The sequence below is a fragment of the Balaenoptera physalus genome (assembly GCF_965194825.1).
Source record: "Balaenoptera physalus genome assembly, chromosome: 6".
Lineage (NCBI taxonomy): Eukaryota > Metazoa > Chordata > Mammalia > Artiodactyla > Balaenopteridae > Balaenoptera > Balaenoptera physalus.
The window spans coordinates 91,441,731-91,461,995 of NC_138885.1; the positions used below are offsets into that span (position 1 = coordinate 91,441,731).

A 20,265-nucleotide genomic window follows, 5' to 3' on the forward strand; every position below is an offset into this window, starting at 1 on the left:
AATTTCAACTGGACAAGTGCTCCAAAGGAGAGGTGCATGGTGGTAGGGGAACAGATAACAGGAGGACCGATTTCATAGGGGAGTTAGAGAAGGCTTCTCCCAGCTGAGATCAGAGGGTAAGTGGGGATAAGCAGGTAAAGAGGATGAGTGCAGCGCATGCCGAGGGCTGGAGATGGAAAACAGCGCTGCTGCTGGACCATGAGGGAAGAGGCTGGAGATGGACCCATCACCCGGGAGGGAGCGCCGACTTTGTGGAGCAAGAAAGGGTTCTAATGATTTCCGTATTTCTTCAGGGCTTCTAAGATATTTTGACTCTCTTTTTCTTACATTCTGTATTTACAAGATGGTCCACAATGAGTATATGTTACTTTAATAATCAGAAAAAATGGGACTTTTACGAACGAAAAAGTTGTCACCATATGTCCACTGGAGCCTTCTTTTCCAGGCTTACAGAATATGAATGACGATATCTCGCTTTCGGGCAGGACAGCCTGGGAGAGGCCGCCACACAGCTCCCAGAGGTGAAAACACAGCAGTGAATCACCTGAGAACCTGGGCTGCACAGCAGATCATGGCTCTGTGTTCTCTTGGCCCACCATCCGGGTGTGGGTACCTTAGGGAGGAAAGGTTGTATCACTCAGTATTTCTGCCATTTCCTGCTACATCCATCTGTGCTTTCCACAAGGCCAAATGAGACGGACTACTTAATTTCAGATCTTTGTGGCATAAGCCACTTGAATGACCAGGTTCTGAGGGAGGTGGGCGCTGCCTTCCTGGTCCCCCACCCAGGCCCTGTCTGCTGTTGTCTGTTGAGGGTCTATCCCATCCAGAAAGTCTATGTTAACAGCCCCCAAAGGGGATTTTTAACTTGTTGCCTTAAAAAGACAGCTAATGGATTCGTTGAGAGCAACTGAACTGGTAATCAATGTGAATGAGAATGACACAATTTATTCAACCTTTTAGGGTAATTCTATATTATAGCAACTATGTCATATATAGCTATAAAATATTAACTATACACTATAATCTACATATAAATAACATACCACAGAGTTATCCTCGTTACCCTCAGTGTCTCTGTATGAAAGAATTGTTGGGTTGTGTCTGCAGCCCAGTCTAAACCCTCCTCTTTGAATGCTGGGGCTTTGCGTTTCTGTTGGCTTCCTCTGGATCCTGTTCTGTTCACATTCTAGCTGCCTGAGTTAGAACGGCTGTATCTCTCTGCGAGGGCCTTTAACCACTGATGGTAATCTCAGTCTATCTGCAGTCCACTGTTCAAAGTGAATTCTTCAAAGATGGAATCCTCATCCATGGCCTTCCCTGGGAGGCAGCTTCTCCAGAAGGAAGGTTGTGACTGTGTGTTGCCCACGGGCCATCGTTTCTCTGCCCTCACTCACACCTGACGCCCTCGTTCCTTGTCAGCTCTGGGCTGCCTGCATCTGTACTGCAGCCGTGGGAAGGGTTCAATAGTGCTTCATTGGGAAAAATTTTAACTATAGTGGAACCCCCAGAAGAGGATTCATGAGGATCACAAGACATCTTTCATGGTGTCAAGAGCCTATTGACTATAAAATACCTAGATTTATACTGACCTCGTCAGGTAAATTAATTGGAAAGGGAAGTTCCCACAGGACCATCCTGGGGAAGTGCCCCTCTGTGGTGAAACTGAAGACAAAACAGAACACATTTTGGTTTACAAACTGCACGAGAAAAATAGGTCTCCTTTTACTTTTTTTTTTTTTAATAAATTTCTTTTTCTTTTTCTTTTTTTAATAAATAAATAAATTTATTTATTTGTTTGTTTGCTTATTTATTTATTTATTTACCTTTGGCTGCGTTGGGTCTTCGCCGCTGCGCACGGGCCGTCTCCAGCTGCAGTGAGCGGGGCCCACTCCTCGCCGCAGTGCGCGGGCTTCTCATTGCGGTGGCTTCTCTCGTTGTGGAGCACGGGCTCTGGGCGCACGGGCTTCAGTAGTTGTGGCTTGAGGGCTCTAGAGCGCAGGCTCAGTAGTTGTGGCACACGGGCTTCGGTAGTTGTGGCTTGAGGGCTCTAGAGCGCAGGCTTCAGTAGTTGTGGCGCACGGGCTTAGTTGCTCCACGGCATGTGGGATCTTCCTGGACCAGGGCTCAAACCCATGTCCCCTGCATTGGCAGGCGGACTCTTCACCACTGCACCACCAGGGAAGCCCTTTACTTGACTTTTGACCAAAAAATGTTTTAGCCAATCTGACCCTCTGCCTTATCCATCAAGCTGGCTTTTGAATGTCTTTTACCTCTTACCATGAAGCAAACCCCCTTCAAAGGATAAACATTTATTGCCACAGAGGCCACAGGCCTTGAAAGAACATCCCTCCCAGAGGGCTCCCCAGATGTCTTGAGGAAGACAGCACTGCTGAGATGAGTGTGTGGTCTCTCCCAAGGAGACTACTTCCAGGGGAGTAATATTTAGTTGCACGTCTATGGTTCAGGATTTGGGTTGAAAATAATCACATGCCTCTATGGCTGTCTTTCATTGATTGATGTTATCGCTGTCATTTGGATTTTATTTGTTCATGTCACTGTTCTTATGAGTAACATACCTGTGTTTACCACTGACCCTCTCAAGATATTTCAGCTCTTCAAACTCACCCACATGCTCTCTCCCACAGTATACCATCTGTCAGCCATTGTCACATTTACTCACTGATTCAGACCCTTCTGCCCAATAAATTGCCCCTTGTAGCCTCGGCAGAGTGCTTCCTGTAAACTGGAGGAGTCTTGCTCTGTTAGCACAGGTGGAAAGCTTTTTCTCCAAGGCAGGGTCCCTAGATACATCTGGATATAACCATATCATGGGAGAGTCACGATACTATATGTGGCTATTTTCAATTTCATTTTAACTTTAGAATGCCTTTTTATAATAAGAATACTACTGGATTAATAAAGTATAAGGTTGTTTCAGTATTATATGGTGCCTTTAAATTAATGCTTCTTCCCCCACCCCCCAACAAGAAGGAACGCAGTAATTCCTTTAAATGATCATTTTCTTTCTGGAGAAACACATGCAAGCCTTAAGCCAGATCAAGTCCTAGTTTCTGTTTTCATTTCTGTCTTTAGAAAGGTATAAGATTATGAAGTTTATGATGTCTACTTTCATCTGTTTTAGTTACTTTATTTTTATCTTGAATTGGATTCAACATAATAAAAACAGAGTTTGCAGCAGATATTTTATACATGCCTAGGTGCAAACAATAATAACAGATTAGATGTTGATCTACATCATTAGAGGGCTTTAGGTCATTGCACTATTTTCTTATCCATCTTCTTTAAAAGTTCTAAAAACCTAGGATCCTCAGCATCACAAATCATACCACTGAAAGAGACTAATAAGCTTGTGGTATAGGTGAGGAGGGTTGAGGTCCAAAGAAATTTAATTATTTCAACAAGGTCTCACAGTGAATGGGTGGCAAAACCAGGACCAGAACTCTCAAAGAATAAAAATACTGAAACCAAGTAGCATATGCTTAAATGTCTGAAATAAAATGTTAGGGGTTAGTAGAAGCCCACCAACAGGGGGCAGCAAAGACCTTCTCGCCTGCCTCGATGTAATTTATGTTCTAGTTTTAGGGAAGTGGCTTTTTCTCTGATGTGGTTTCTGACGTGACAGAACCAAGAAAACAGATGTGTTATCAGTCCTGGCCTTAGTGACAATGAGAAATCAGGTGGTCGCTGGCTAGGTGGTGTCTCCAGGCTAGAATATGTACCGCAGAGCCCAGTGGATGACAGCACCTCTGTTCCTAGGTTATTACTGAGTGGGGCAGCTGTCTCTGCAGGAAGACAGCATTTAAAGCACTCGAATCTGGATTTTTCACTAAGAATTGCTTCCACTAGTCAATAAATTAGGCAAAGGAGAGCAACAAAAGTAAGAAACTGCCAGAAATTCTCATGTGCATTTCTAAGCAAATACCAGCGACCATAGTCATGTCAGCTGCATGGCTATGGGGTTGGAAAATGAGGTGAAGTTGGGAGGGGAAGATGAAAGATAAATTCAGAGTGTGGGTGCAAAAGGCTAGGCTGAACCAGCCCCCTTCCCAGCCTACAAGGGGGCACTGGGGTCTCGGCGGGCTTCCCCTCCAGTCTGCTGCCTCCCGCTCTTTCTCATGCTTGGCCCCCTTTCCTCCTGTGGTCCTCTCCGCCTTCCCCTGGGTCTCAGACCTTCCTGTGCTTCCAGCCCCGCACTCGGGACTCAGACTCCAGTTTCCACTGATGAAGGGGGCGGGAGGGGGCGTGCGCTTACTCAGGCACTTGTCCTCAGCTCCCACTAAAGAAGTCTGTCCCCCGTCCAGCTCAGCTGACAGTGGAAATGGATTTTATCAACCTACCTGTACTTCTCCAGCAACACAGATTAGTTTTCCGAGAGCATAATAACACCTTTTCTTATCTGTCCCCTGGAGTCAGAGTCTGCCCTGTCAGTTGCAAAGCCACATGTGGAAATCATCGGGGAGGTAAGCCCTTCACTGGGTATAGGACCAGGTCAAGTATGGACTGAAAAATCAACTTAGAATGTACGTATACGCATATACACATACATTTTGTGCTTTTTTTATAAAAGTGAAACATGTCCTTTCATGGCTGTTTGACAAATATGGAAGGATGTAAGGAAGAACACTGAAATCTCTTATAAACCTACCTCCAGTATACAGCCCCAGTCAAAGTATTCTGAAAATATTAAAAACTTGATTCTCATACAAATCTAAACTAAGCACACATGAAAGATTTATTTAACTCATCACTGAGGGGAGCAGCTAGATGAGAAAACTGAACGAAAGTGAAGTTGAGAGACTGAGTGTACACGCACTGAGAGAACAAGGAAGGAAGACCGCTAGTTTAGATGCAAAGATGGTTCCTATCTTGCAGAGAATAAAACCGTAATCTTTAAGAGCAGATATAACTTGATTAGCTACTGTGGAAAAAAATCCACATGTTGTCATGTAACTTCACAGAGTCCAGGCTCTCAATCAATAGCAAAGACAGTCATCCTACTTATCTGCAGTTTCACTTTTCTGTGGTTTCAGTTACCTCTGGTCAATCGCACTCCAAAAATATTAAATGGAAAATTCCAGAAATAAACAATTCACAAGTTTTAAATTGTGCACCATTCTGAGGAGCGTGATGAAATCTCTCGGAGTCCCACTCCATCCCGGCAGGGACGTGAATCACCCCTTAGTAGTTCAGCGTTTCCTTCCCCTTATTCACTTAGTAGCCATCTGGGTTACCCACAGTATCCTAGTGCTTGTGTTCAAGTAACCCTTATTTTACTTCATAATGGTCCCAAAGAGCAAGAGTAGTGATGCTGGATATTCTCTTACTGTGCCTTATTTATGAACTTTATCAAAGGTATGTATGTATAGGAAAAAAACAATATGTATAGAGTTCAGTACTATTTGCAGTTTCAGGCAGCCGCTGGGGGTCTTGGAATACAGTCCCTTCAGATAAGAGGTGACAACTATAATAACCTAAACAAAGGAATGTTCCCCTAGAGAATCAGATAATCACTGAGCGGCTCTGCTAGACTGTTTTGATATGACATGGAAAGGACATACAGTCATTCTTTTTTCCAAATCTTGGATAGTTTTTCTTAACACATCATTATGATTTTAATAGATTTCCTCTAGTCTTAAGAGTTTCTAGGGTGTATATAAATATGTGAATAAATAAAACGCATATTTTTACCAAGTGATGATTATGTTTTATATATAATCAGACATGTTTCTTTTTTCACTTTATAGTGTATCATGAACATTTTTCCATGTCACTAAATATTTTTCAAAAGCAATTTTAATGGCTATGTTTTTTTATTCAGATGGATGATGGATGTGCTATAATTTATGTAACCAATCCCTCATTGTTGAGAACAATAATATTATAGTGAATGTTCTAGTACATAAATCTTTGCATTTCATTTCCACTTATGTCCAATTCCAATTAGTTCCTAGAAGTGAAGTTTCTGTCCACTTTTTAGGTCCTTAATACTTGTAGCCTTTAGGAAGATTATTTCCACTTACACTTTCAGCAACTGAGTATGATTACATTTATTTCATCACACCCTTACCAACACTGGGTATATATATATTTTATATATATTATATATATATACAGTATATATATTTCTAACATATATATTTCCAATATTTGACAGTTTAGAAAAAAGGGTATCTTATTATTTTGATTAGCATTTCTTTAATTATCAGTGAAGTTATACCTTTTTTTAAAAATTATATTGACTTTTTAAAACTTTTTTTTGGAGTATAATTGCTTTACAATGTTGTGTTAGTTGCTGCTGTATAACAAAGTGAATCAGCTATATGTATACGTATATCCCCATATCCCCTCCCTCTTGCGTCTCCCTCCCACCCTCCCTATAGCTCTGTTATGTTTTTATGCTAATAAAATCTCACAAAGATGAACACTAAAGACAGATCTGAAGGACAAAAATACAACAAAAGGCAGCAGGAAGCCTGAGAGAAATGCAGGGGGAAAGGATTTTGTGGCTGACCCCTGTGGCTGGAAGCAGAAAGACTTATTGTTGTATGCATGTACGACAGACGGACACATGCAAATGGTCCTCAGGACCCCAGACCAACCCACTGCTATAGACCTGGGACGAACAGGGGAGAGAGGGTAGAGCAGTGGTCAAACTTGTTTCCCAGATCAGAAAGCTGGTTCTCCCACTGGCACTGACTGATCTGCTGTGGCTGGGTTGGTTGTTGGCCCACATGGGTTTTCCAGATGGCACAAAAGAGCCTGTTATTTGGAGATCTGCCCGGTGTTCATCCCCAGGATCTCTGGAAGACGTCTGCAGGGGACAGGAGTATTCCCTGTGTTACATGGAATTCCTCTGGTTACATGGAATTACAGAAGGTAAGAACTGACACTCCTTAAAGATTTTCTTTTACATGTTGCCCCATTTGCCTGAATGGAATTTTATCCTCACTCCACCTCCAAATTCAGAGTCCCAGGTCAATAGAAAATTCTCCGCTCTCGGTTTATAAGTTCAAATATTTTTTAGTTGAGAAGCATGGATCTAATCTTGCACTTTTGCTGGTTTAGAAACTGAAGCCCAAAGGGCTTAAAGTAAACAAGCAAATGAACAAAAACTCCTTCCCAAAATTAATACAGCAGAACCGGGACTAGAACTCCTGTCTCCCAGTTTCCCACGTGACCCTCGTTTGATCAGCACTGCCTGCCTGGAGGGAGATACCGCACAGGCTGGCTTCCAAAGTTGTTGGATGACGTTGACCAGAGCACATGGCCTTCCACTTGCCAGTACTAGACATGTTTACCTCAAGTGGTCTTTCACTAAGATCTGTTTCATGAAACATGTATGCTTTCTCAGAAAAGCAGAGTTTCCCACATATTCGCTGTCCCAAATCCATCTTCACTTGTGGTCCAGTCCCCACCCCAACTCATCTTCATCACACCTACCCTCTTAGCTTCACACTGGTAGACAACGAGGAAGAAGAAAAATCCAGTTTAAGTTGAACAGACTAGTTTGGAAAGTTCTTTCTCACATAGACTAGGGAAAGATCTACCCATTTCTTAGTGGATGTCTCTATCTCATCAACACTCCTGCTTGGTTGATTTGCTTTGTGATTGGCTTTGTTTTTGTAAACACAGAGTGTAGATCCTCAGCAGCCCCTCCAAGACCCAGGTAGATGCTCCATCATGCACCAGTTAGGTATTAAAGATGCCACAGGAGAGGCTGTATTTTGTGATGACATGACTGACTTAGCAGGAGAACGCTTCCTGGGTGTGCAACCAGCACCACATGCTAAAATCACGTAAGTAAACAAGGGCAGAGTTGGAAAGCCAGAAATATCTAGCAGGTATTATAAAGGCATAATTATCTATTAACAATCTACCCAACTCAGTACATCAAAGTATTTCACAAAAAAGCAATCCCAGCATTTAGCTTGGTAAAAGAAAATTTTTAAAGAAGAAAGAAAACTGGGTTTGGGAACAGGTAAAAGAGTGCATTCCTGCCAAGATAAGGAGCTGGTATATGAAGAGCTGGCCATTGCTACCCGAGAATGTAAAGGATGACAATAACTTCCTCAGCTCATGAGATCCCAAAGAGCTATAATTCTCTCTACTGTTTTTCTGAATGTCCATCTTCAAAGGAGCCTAGGTTCCCAGAAGTGCCACCAACTGAGCATTGGTTTAGGAAACCTCAAGGATATGCCTTCAGTGGAAGGTGAGAATAACAAAATGCTCCCCTGCGGATGCCCTTTTTTGTCATCCTCAGCATCCAATGAAACAAATGTTTTCCACTTCCATAGTGTTAACACGGTTTTAACACACTGCCATTACAGACTTGCCTGGTGGTGCTCCCGTGAATTACACTGGGGTTCTTGAGATTCTGTTCACACATAAGAGGACCATGACATCCCATGTAACACTTGGCTCCTTTGTGGTTCTGTTTCCTTCCCAGTCCCACTGATGCCTCCAAGGCCCTGGCATTGCCTGGTGTGGTCCACCTGTTAAAAACTCAGGATGACCCATGATAATGGCAGTGAAGTAGAAAGACCATCTGCATAGGACCAGGTGGTATGACCAGAGTGTCTCAGAGTCTCATGGTGTTTTCATAGTGGCAGCTGCTACTCCCTGGTGCTATTTTCCAAAGGCCTTTATACACAGGACCACATGTAACCCTCCTCACAACCTCAGAACCTTAGATTATTTATTTGTACTAAGGCTTATTTCAGAATGAATTTGAGGGAGCGAAGAACCCTGTTAGGTTGGCATTTTAAGATGAAGACACCGAGGCTTAGAGAGTTCTAGTGAATTGCCTGAGGTCATACAGCTAGTGGTGGCAGAGCTGAGCTGGTGTTCAAACCCCATGCTCTACCCTACAAGAAACCCCACGCATCATCCCAGGGCATGTTGTCCCTGGCTGACAGGGACCTTGCTGCTATACATTTTCATTCCCTTCTGACATATTACTCATGATGGGGGCAAGACTCTCCATCAAATACATTTTGATTCTGTTTCATTTGTGTTGTTTAATTTTGAAAAATAAAATTTAAAAGTAACCTTGAAAAATCCCTTGAATTGTCCATAAAGTCCAGAACACAAGGTTTTATACATATGATCCTATTCGGTAATGTTTATGCAAACTAAAGTCTGAGAACAACGTGACTTAAAATACGGAACAAAGGTTAAGTTTCTATGCAGGTGTCCAAGTATTGAAATCATTCTCCTTTAACATTCCCATCAAATTCCTGGCTAGGGGTGGAGGGAGAATTCTAAAGACCACCTGCTCGCCTGCAGGGATTAGACTATCTAAATTAAGCCTCCAGAATGTTTGTGGCTGTGAGGATTAAAGGTGATAGAGGAGACTCAGTTTCAGTGAAGGCTGAAGTTCATAGGAAAGTTAAGTATGCATGTGACGGGATTCCATTATGTGATGGTCATATTTTCTGAGCTGTACCAGGTCAAGATACATGGTTTGAGGCACTAGGACATTGTGTCTGAAATCTGTGCTGTCCTAGGAAATTCCTAGAGTGACGGTTAACATTGCATTTGGTTTTCAGTGCGAGAATGTGGAGGCGACCAAAGTCAGGAATCTTGAATTACACTATATCGGTAATACCTTTTGTTTGTTACCACCCACGGGATGCAATACAACACAGGTCATTCATCAGGCCTGACAAAAAATGAGAACAAAGAAATGTGGAGGAGGCACTTCAACCTTTGATCAAGTCATTGAAGGTCAATTCTTAAGTCCCTTTTCATCATGCAAGTTTTTACAATACTGATGCGATTTTAATCGACGATGCTGCTTCTATAGAACTTGGGTGCAATTGACTCATCTTAATTCTTCTCATGGAAGTTAGTAAAGAGATGGACCATCCAGAACATCAGACTCAGAGAGGAGTGGGAGGTTTTATGAAGGACATTGAATCCTTGGCCAAAAAATAGTACTGGTTCCATAGAATATGGAAGTCATTTGAGGGTTTGAATAGGAAGATGATAGGATCAAAATTACTCTTCAGTGAACCTGGCAGTGCAGTTTGGATGTAAGTGGGAGTGTCCACTGGAAACAAGGTCAAAGGTCATTATAGTATGCCAAGTGAGAGATGATGGCTGGCACCTTGGAGTAGAGAGGAGAATACAGGTACAAGTCGCTGACTAGGTGTGAAGAGTAAAAAGAATCAAAGAAAACCTTGAAATTAGAGATTGGCAGAAGATGAGAGTTCAAGGGGCCAGCAAGCCATTTGAGGGTACTGTCCACAGGCAGTTAGAAGGAAATTCTGGTGCTTTGAGAAATGCTGAGGCTGGAGGTGTACGTTTGGGAGAAGCCATGTGAGTGAATGGCGTCACCAAAGGAGAGAATAATATCTGAAAATCCATTTTAAAAACATATATCACACCTAGTTCTTCAGAGATTTCCAAATAAAAAGACAAATACTCTAAGACCAGAATCTGAAGTAAAGGGGTGGAGAGAGAAGGAATTGGTCCTATGATTTATTAAGGAAAATTATAGCCACCAAACTCATGGCAGAAGCTGGAGGGAGAAGAGATAGAAACAGAGGCCTGAAAACAGAATCTTTGGCAACACTTTTCATTGGAGTTACTATTAAATTCCCAGACTTCTATCACAGAGAGAACTAAAATTGGATGAACCTAATAATTCCAGGATACCCATCCTAGATATTCAGGGGTATGAATTCAAAAGCTGCCCATATATAAATATTTTTTGGTACCAGGTCAATTTAAAATTTATGTTGGGACTTCCCTGGTGGCACAGTGGTTAAGAATCCGCCTGTCAATGCAGGGGATACGGGTTAGAGCCCTGGTCTGGGAAGATCCCACATGCCGCGGAGCAGCTGGGCCCGTGAGCCACAATTGCTGAGCCTGCGCGTCTGGAGCCTGTGCTCCGCAACAAGAGAGGCCGCGATAGTGAGAGGCCCGCACACCGCGATGAAGAGTGGCCCCCGCTTGCCACAACTAGAGAAAGCCCTGGCACAGAAACGAAGACCCAATACAGCCATAAATAAATAAATTAATTAATTTTTTAAAAAATTTATGTTGATGGGTTGATCATTAAATGCTTCCTTCCAATTGTCCTGATACTTTTCTGCACCATCTCCAGCTTCTTGAAGGCAAACAAACTTTATATTCTACTACCTACGATTAATTATAGATTTCTGAAGTTTTTACTTCCCACTTCGGTGAAATTTAGAAAAAAAAGATTTTATCCTCCACTCCTTCCCTCCCCTCTCCCCCTCACATACAACCATTTATTCTTCACAGCTGAGGTTCCTGTGGGTTTTAAAGAGGCCCTCTTTCTTCTTTTTAAATTTTTTAATATATTTTTTAAACTTTTTATTGAAGTACAGTTGAATTACATATGTTGTGTTAATTACTTCTGTACAGAAAGTGACTCATTTATATATATATAAATTCTTTTTCATATTCTTTTCCATTATGGTTTATCACAGGATGCTGACTACAGTTCCCTGTGCTATACAGTAGGACCTTGTTGTTTACCCATTCTGTGTATACCAGTTTGCATCTGCTAAACCCAAACTCCCAGTCCAACCTTCTCCCATCGCCCTCCCCCTTGGCAACCACCAGTCTATTTTCTATGTGCCTGATTCTATTTCTGTTTCATAGATAGGTTCGTTTGTGTCATATTTTAGATTTCACATATAAGTGATATCATATGGTATTTGTCTTTCTCTGACCTACTTCACTTAGTACGATAATCTCTAGTTGCATCCATGTTGCTGCAAATGGCATTATTTTGTTCTTTTTTATCGCTGAGTAGTATTCCATTGTATATATGTACCACATCTTCTTTATCCATTCATCTGTCAATGGACATTTATGTTGCTTCCATGTCTTGGCTATTGTGAATAGTGCTGCTATGAACATAGGGGTGCATGTATCTTTTTGAATTATAGTTTTGTCTGGATATAGGCCCAGGAGTCGGATTGCTGGGTCATATGGTAGTTCTATTTTTAGTTTTCTGAGGAACCTCCATACTGTTCTCCATAGTGGCTGTATCAGTTTACATTCCCACCAACAGTGTAAGAGGGTTCCCTTTTCTCCACACCTAAAGAGGCCTCTTTCAGTGGGTGCTGGTTGTGGCTTGGGTTTAATCTTTCTAGTAGATAGATGCAAGACGAATGACTGGCTGGGTGTGACTGCTCAAGTGCTAGTCTTGTGCTGGGTAAAGCCACCCCTGCCCTCTGGGCAGTTTCACTGCAGAAGTAGATTCACCCTTGGGTGAGAACATCTTATTATTTATTCTTATCTGATCACTGACTTTTTGCTCAAGTCAGTAATAATTAGTTTCTAGTTCTTGAGAATACACCAATGAAAGCAGATAGGGAAATGGAGCCAAACATGTGGGAGATTTTAAATTGCACATAATCGCTCAATTCTCCTGTGTATAATAATAGCTGCCTGTGAAAACTTTGCCAAATTAAAATGATTCTTTGTAATCAAGATAGGAAACCAAATGTTACTCCCATGACCTAGAAGAAAATAATAGTAACACTTAGTAAAATGCGCTGTATTGTGTTTTGAATATGTTTAAATGAAGTAGCTCTAAACATAAGACCCTGTGGGAATTCCCTGGCGGTCCAGTGGTTAAGACTCTGCGCTCTCACTGCCGAGGGCCCGGGTTCGATCCCTGTCGGGGAGCTAAGACTTCGCATGCTGCAAGGCAATGCCAAAAAATTTTTTTTAATAAATTTAAAAAAATTTTTAATAAAAATAAATATAAGACCCTCATCTGCTTGCTGTGTTTAGCAGGGGAAACACACTTAGGAGGACAGAAACATTATTATGTGGCACCAAAGGCAGAGGATAAAGAAGTGGACATATATACCTGTCAAGCCAGGATGCAGCATTAACACAGGTGGGTACATTTCTAGTCACGATTTTTACGTCATGATGCATTTCTAAATGAGGTGTTGTCATGTTCTTGATTTATAGCTGTGGAACCCAGGTATAAAAGCTAATGCTCAGTCAAACGTTAAACATCAAGAAAAAGGCAAAGCCCAGCCCCGATTTGTACCAGTTTCCTCTAGTTTCCTCCAAAAGTCCTCCTCCCCTTCTTCCCAGATAATAGCTGCCTCCTACTTCATAAAAAAGTAATAACAATAATAGAGGCCCATCAGGTATGAACTGCCCCGATCCCCACCTCCCCTCCCCACCTCCATCATGCATGCAGTCTCGGATGGTGAGGGCTCCTCCCTCCTTTCCGGGGTCAGTGTTGACACCGGCTCCCTTGTTCCACTCACTCTCCACAATTATCCCTTCTATGTTCCATACCTTTAATTTCCATCTCTTTACTGCCTCATTCTGATAAACTCAAGTCCATCCCATCCTTAAAAGTAACCCTCTCTTGATTCTGCTTCCTCCTCTAGCTATTGTTTCTTTCTTCTTCCCTTCAGAGACAAGTTTTTATAGCAATTTCCTACCCTGTCTACTTCCTTCCTTCCCGTTCATGCCTCAACTTACTGCTTCTGCCAAGGCCACCAGTGGCCTACTAGTCCTCCGACGTGAGAGACTCTTCAGCTCTTTCTGGACATCTCTGCTGCCTTCTACACTGCAGACCGTTTGGTCCTTGCAACTCTACTCTCCTGGCTTCTCTGACATTAATCTATCGAGTTTCTCTTTATGCCTCTTTGTTCCTTCTTTAATTTCTCTCTGGCTCCTCCATCTCTACCTAGTCCTATTATTCTTCTGGAAATCCAGACCCCTTAGAGTATAAAGGTATAGACCTTTCTCCCAAATAAAAAGGACCTTTCTCCCAGATAAACTATGTCCTGCATAAGTAAGTCTACCAGCTTCAACAAACAACCCCCAAAGCTTAATGGATTAGCACAACCAAGGTTGATTTCTTGACTGGGCAAATCAATGTGAATGTTCTCCTAGGTGGCTCTTCTCCACGCATGATTCAGGGATCCACCCTCCAACATGGTGTGGCTCAGCCATGTTGGAGTCTTCAGCTTCCAACTGCACAGATGGGAAGTCAGGGAGAGTGAAAGATGCATGTGATCCTGCCCCCATTCCATTGGCCAGAGCTTGGTCACATGATGTCACCTAGAAGCAGGGAAAGCTGCCTGCCCCCAACTCCATTGACCAGAGCTTGGTCACATGATATCACCTAGAAGCAGGGGAAGGTACCTGCCGCCATTCCATTGGCTGGAGCTCAGTCACATGATTTCACCTAGAGGCAGGAGAAACTGAGAAAAGTAGCTAGCTACACACTCAGAAAGGAAGAGAACTGGATATTGGCGAATGCTGCGGGGTCTCCCAGACTCCTTGATGCCTAGATTATGAACTGCTTTAAATGTTAGAATTCCCCTGGATCCCATAGCTCATTGCTCTTCACTTTCTTTAAGGTCTCATTGGTGCTCTCATTGTCTCTCATCGTTCCTCTACCCTCTCCATGCTGGTAATTATCCACTTTAGCTCTGACCTTTCCCATGAAAATCTGACTTCTATTATCTAAGATATTTCATTTGGTTGGGCCATGGACACCTTAAAATCAACAAGATCAAAACTCAACTAACCATCCTCCTCCTTAGACCAATTTCTTATTCTGTTTTTGACCTTAAATAATGAACTTATTATCATTTACTTACTCACAGAAGACAGAAAACTAAGTGGCATTCTCAATCTCTCACCCTCACTTCCTGCAGAAAATCCTCCCAACTACCTCTTAAATGTTCTTTGGAAACTATTTAACATGTTTCTCTTATGTTTTACTATTTAAATTTTTTTGAAAAATTTCAGTCATTTGGAAAAATGAAAACCTATATGCTCTTCCCCTAGATTCACCAATTATTAATATTTTGACATATTTGTGCCCTTCTCTCTCTCTCTCTCCCCTACCCCACCCTCCTCTATCAGTGTTCGTTCTTCTGAATGCTTGAAATTCTTCAAAATAAAAAATTTAAATAGCAAAACATCAGAAGGAAATAAAAAGTTAAACACACACACACGTATTCCTACAGTATCTTCCTTCATAATCACAACACAATCATTCTTGGGAAATTTAACATTACATAATACAATCTCTCATATATGAGTCATATTCAAATTTCTCCAATTGACTCAATAATGTCCTGAGATTTTTTGGTTTGTTTTTTTCTGGTCCAGGATTGAATCCAGGATCATACACTGCATGTCTCTTTTATCTCTTTTATTCTAAAACAGTCTCAGATATTTTTTTCATGGCATCGATATTTTTGAAGAGCCAGGAGGGCCGTTCAGCAGAATATCCCTTTGTTTGGATTTGATGGTTTTCCCCTCCTGATTGGATTCAGGGTAAACATTTTTGGCAGGAACATCAGAAATGTCTTTTGAGCACCACACATCTGGAGGCACAAGACCTTAATGTGCCCCATTATCAGTGATATTAAGTTTGATCATTTGGTTAAAGTGGTACTGCCAGGTTTATCCTATGCAAAGGTACCTTTTCCCCTTTGTAGTGAATATGCTATCCGTGGAGTGATAGTTTGAGACTGAATGAATATTCTGTTCCTCCCAAATCTTTCACCTATTGGTTTAATTTACTTATTTATTTTAAAATTTATTTTATTTATTTATTTTTGGCTGCGTTGGGTCTTCATTGCTTTCTCTAGTTGCAGCAAGCGGGGCCTAATCTTTGTTGCGGTGCACAGGCTTCTCATTGCGGTGGCTTCTCTTGTTGTGGAGCACGGGCTTTAGGAACACAGGCTTCAGTAGTTGTGGCACGTGGGCTCAGTAGTTGTGGCGCACAGGCTTAGCTGCTCCGTGGCATGTGGGATCTTCCCGGACCAGGGCTCGAACCCATGTCCCCTGCATTGCCAGGCGGATTCTTAACCACTGCGCCACCAGAGAAGCCCCACCCATTGGTTTTAATATCACTGATGATTCTTGCCTGGTGATTTCTTCTAACTTTATTATACATTTTACATTTATTACTTGACATTCTTCTGTAAAGAAATTTAAATTTTTTGTATCAATATGGACTTTAAAAAAATTAATGTGTCAAAATCCTTTCCAACCATATGATTTTTGACACTCAGATTCTTCCACATTTGCCAGTAGAAGCCCCTTCAAGCTGCCTCCTGTAGCCTTTTGACATAAATCCATCAGCTTTTGAGCACATTCTTACTTTCTAACTCAATAAGATTGCATCCTTTCTTGGTCCCAAATCTGGAATTGACCTTTCTCCAAGGAGCCCTGGTTACTTTTAGTGGGAAATGGTATTGAGAAACCAGATCTGGTGTTAGGTGTGTTCATTGCTACTGGGGTGTCTTTGCTCTTTCCTATTTTCAGCTAGGAAATAAATATTTTTAAAAGAAATGAGTTCATATTTCTTTTAATACTTCTAATTTCAATCCAAAACTACAGGGTTCTTCCTCACTTTCCCCCATTCCATATTTGTATCCCCCTTCACCCACACTGAGAACTCTGGTTCCCAAAAATATACATGTATTTATTCATTTGCTCAGTCCTGTAAACACCCATACAAAATAGTTTCAGAATCACTACACTCAGCACTACAAACCACAAACTTACTAAGTAAAGTTGAAGCTTTCTTTTTATTCTAACAATCGATCCTAGTGAGAGTGTATAGCCTGAAAATCGAGTTCAAAATCTACTTGGATTAATGTTTTGTGGTAATAGCATCAGTTTTACATACAGCTAAATTCATTTGTTTCTGTTTATATATTCAATTTTAGAGAATTTTCCCCATCACCATTTATGTAATTTTTTATCATGTAAAACATCCTCATAACTATTTTTTTTAATCTTTTTTCTTCTATTTTTATTTTTAATTTATTTAATTATTTTTGGCTGCATTGGGTCTCGGTTGCTGCGCGTGGACTTTCTCTAGTTGCGGCGAGCGGGGGCTACTCTTTGTTGTGGTGCGCGGGCCTCTCATTGTGGTGGCTTCTCTTGTTGCGGAGCACGGGCTCTAGGCGTGTGGGCTTCAGTAGTTGCGGCTCACAGGCTTCAGGAGTTGTGGCACTCGGGCTCAGTAGTTGTGGCTCGTGGGCTCCAGAGTGCAGGCTCAGTAGTTGTGGTGCCCGGGCTTAGTTGCTCTGCAGCATGTGGGATCTTCCCGGACCAGGGCTCGAACCTGTGTACCCTGCTTTGGCAGGCAGATTCTTAACCACTGCACCACCAGGGAAGTCCCCATCCTCATAACTATTTATGGCTGTATATAATGCTTCAGTTGCTGATATTTCACTAGTAAGCTGTTTGGGCTTAACTTCAGACTTTACAAAGACTTCTTCAGGGGATTCAGAAGAGTTTTCAGAAATATATTATAATTAGTAATTTGTTCTTCCCCAGTGTCCTTGTACACCTAAGAGTGTGACATACCATCTCCTGCCAACCTACCTGCCATGATTATCCCTTGGGATACGGGCCACAAGTGGGACTCATGGTGTTTATCGTCGCCTCTACTCCTCTTACCCCAGCCATGGTGTTTGGGGCGCTCCTGGGACTCCCGCCACCCCCAGGCAGAAATGACCCAGCAAAGACCATTCTTTTGAGCAGTGGTCTTAATCCCTGGTGCAATTACTATCACCTGGAGAGATTTTTGAATGCTGATACTTATCTCCCCTTCAGACCAGTTAGATCAAAATCCCTGGGGGTGGGATTTTGTCAGTCAGGCTTTTTTGTTTGTTTGTTTGTTTTCCTTAATGCATTGCTTTATGAGGAGCTACTTATCAGTCTTGCAAACTCTGAGCACAAGATTCTCGAGATGCCACCCAATCCAAATATCTATTGATAACAACCCATGGAGGGGCTCTTTCTTTCCCCAGAAGTATATCAAGAATTAATTTTGCATCCCTGAATCTTTAGAAATCATTTAAAATTTTATGTAACTTAGATGTAAATATAGAGAATAAGATAGAAATTAAGTGCAGTGGTGCTTTGATATTTTCAGTTCATCCCTCATCCAAGAATTGGTGAGTCTTCAGACAGTTAGAGCTAAAGACTGTCCTTGGTCTTTCTCTGCTTCAATTTTACAATATGTTTATGTTTCTAGTATCTTTCTTACCCCACACAGCTCTGTGGATGTCTGATTCAGGACCCTTCTTGCACTACACGAATTATTCTCAGTTCCTAGACACCTAGTCTTCTTATCATCGTGTTTCCACAGAGGCTGCTCCCACCACCACTCACTGCAAAGAATGCCTCCTGCTCCTCCCCTGGCCTCTCGTCCAGGGGCTCACCTGCTCTACTTTCTACCTGTCTATTCCTAGTGGGGCAAAGCATTCTGTGCTGTTGGGCTGTATTCTGCCCAGTGAGGCAGCAGAAATTATTTCCTGATTGATGTCTGAGTCAAACACGGATCCTGTACTGAGCAGACACATAGACAAACAAAGAAAGAGAGACCCCTTTCTTTAACTTGCTCCCACCTGCAGCTGCAGAGTTACAATCACCACTCCTCACCTGCCTCAGTGGGGCCATCACCAGCCTCAGACCCAAGGTTATCTTCGTGGCACACGTGCTACCTTGCCCGCCTGACTCAGGATCATTTTTAAAAGGCATTATAGGCGTATGTTCAATTTTTAGTAGTCCAACCAAAATTAGGCAGACTGTGATCTTAAGAGCTTCATAAAGGAGGTGGTATTAAGTGACTTAGTGAAAAAAGAAAAGGGCGGGGTTCAGTATACTGAAGAAAAACCACTAGGTTTCTGTTATGGGCGTCGCAAGCAAAGTGATGTTTTCTTGGGAGGTGGCTTCTGCCACTTTTATGGGGTGGATTTAAAATAGAAATGGTTAGAGAAGACTCTGGAATTTGAACAACTGCAGTAGTTTGGATGTAAGAGAATTAAAGCTCAGACAAAAGGATGACTGTTGAAAGAGGAGAATAGAATCCTAGAAATGTTATGAGAGAAGAAATAAATGGCAAGGTTTGAACATGGATTGGTATTTGGATGGAGAATATGAGAAATTAAGGCTTGAAACAAAACTTTGCAGAACAGTTAATCATTAATGCCATTAATTATATAAAGAATCTTGTCAAAGTTAATAATAAAGGAATCAAAAAAAATCTCAAACTAGAGGGTATGGAGAAAAGGGAACCCTCCTACACTGTTGGTGGGAATGTAAATTGGTGCAGACACTATGGAGAACAGTATGGAGGTTCCTTAAAAAACTAAAAATAGAGTTACCATATGATGCAGCAATCCCAATCCTGGACATATATCTGGAAAAGATGAAAACTCTAATCGAAAAGATACATGCACCCTAATGTTCATAACAGCACTGTTTACAATAGCCAAGACATGGAACCTAAATGTCCATCAACAGATGAATGGATGAAGAGGATGTGGTATATATATATATATACAATGAAATACTATTCAGCCACAAAAAAGAATGAAATAATGCCATTCCCAGCAACATGGATGGACTTGGAGGTTATCATACTAAGTGAAGTAAGTCAGACAGAGAAAGACAAATATCATTTGATATCACTTATATGTGGAATCTAAAAATATTATACAAAGGAACTTGTAAATTTACAAAACAGAAATAGACTCAGACATAGAAAACAAACTTACGGTTACCAAAGGGCAAATGTGGGGGGAGGGAATAATTAGGGATTTGGGGTTAACAGATACATTCTATTATCTTTAAAATAGATAAACAACAAGGACCTACTGTATAGCACAGGGAACTGTATTCGATATCTTGTAATAACCTAAAATGGAAAAGAATCTGAAAAAGAATATACATGTATAACTGAATCACCTTGCTGTATACCTGAAATATTGTAAATCAACTGTACTTCAATTTAAAAAAAAAGAAACCACTGAAAAAAAAATCTCAAACTACTCAGAGGAAATCCAATGAATTGTTTTTGATAACCAATCTTAAAAACTGAGAGTTATGTACAAAAACCACAAAAAGTGGTCTATTGTGACTCCTAAGAAAGATCAACAGAAAATGAACTTCTTAAACATAAAGATAGCTTCCCAGCTGCCTCATTTATTCAGAAGAAGCAAGAAATTTATAGCTTCCTACTCTTTCCTGGGTGTTATTCTACTCTTTGTCTCCTAACTCATATAGTCAAGAAGATGACAATCGTTTCTGGAATATTCCATAAACATGAACTCACAGTCTCAAATCATTTAAAGTTGTGATTCTATTTTTTTCCTCTCCATTTTGTTCCAATCCATTTTATTCTAAAGGTAGGGATGACATAATAATAAATGGAGGATGCCACCTACTACTTGGGAAATATAAGGT

At 41.4% G+C, this 20,265-nt stretch overlaps 1 long non-coding RNA gene across 1 annotated transcript in view; it reads right to left on the minus strand.

Annotated features, from left to right (window-relative positions):
* Positions 1–437: 437 nt before the first annotated feature.
* LOC309663427 overlaps positions 438–20,265 on the minus strand; it is a 28,658-nt gene continuing 8,830 nt past the window's right edge. Inside the window, exon 3 of the long non-coding RNA XR_014265262.1 lies at positions 438–613. This is a non-coding gene — a long non-coding RNA (uncharacterized lncRNA). The remainder of the gene's footprint in view (positions 614–20,265) is intronic.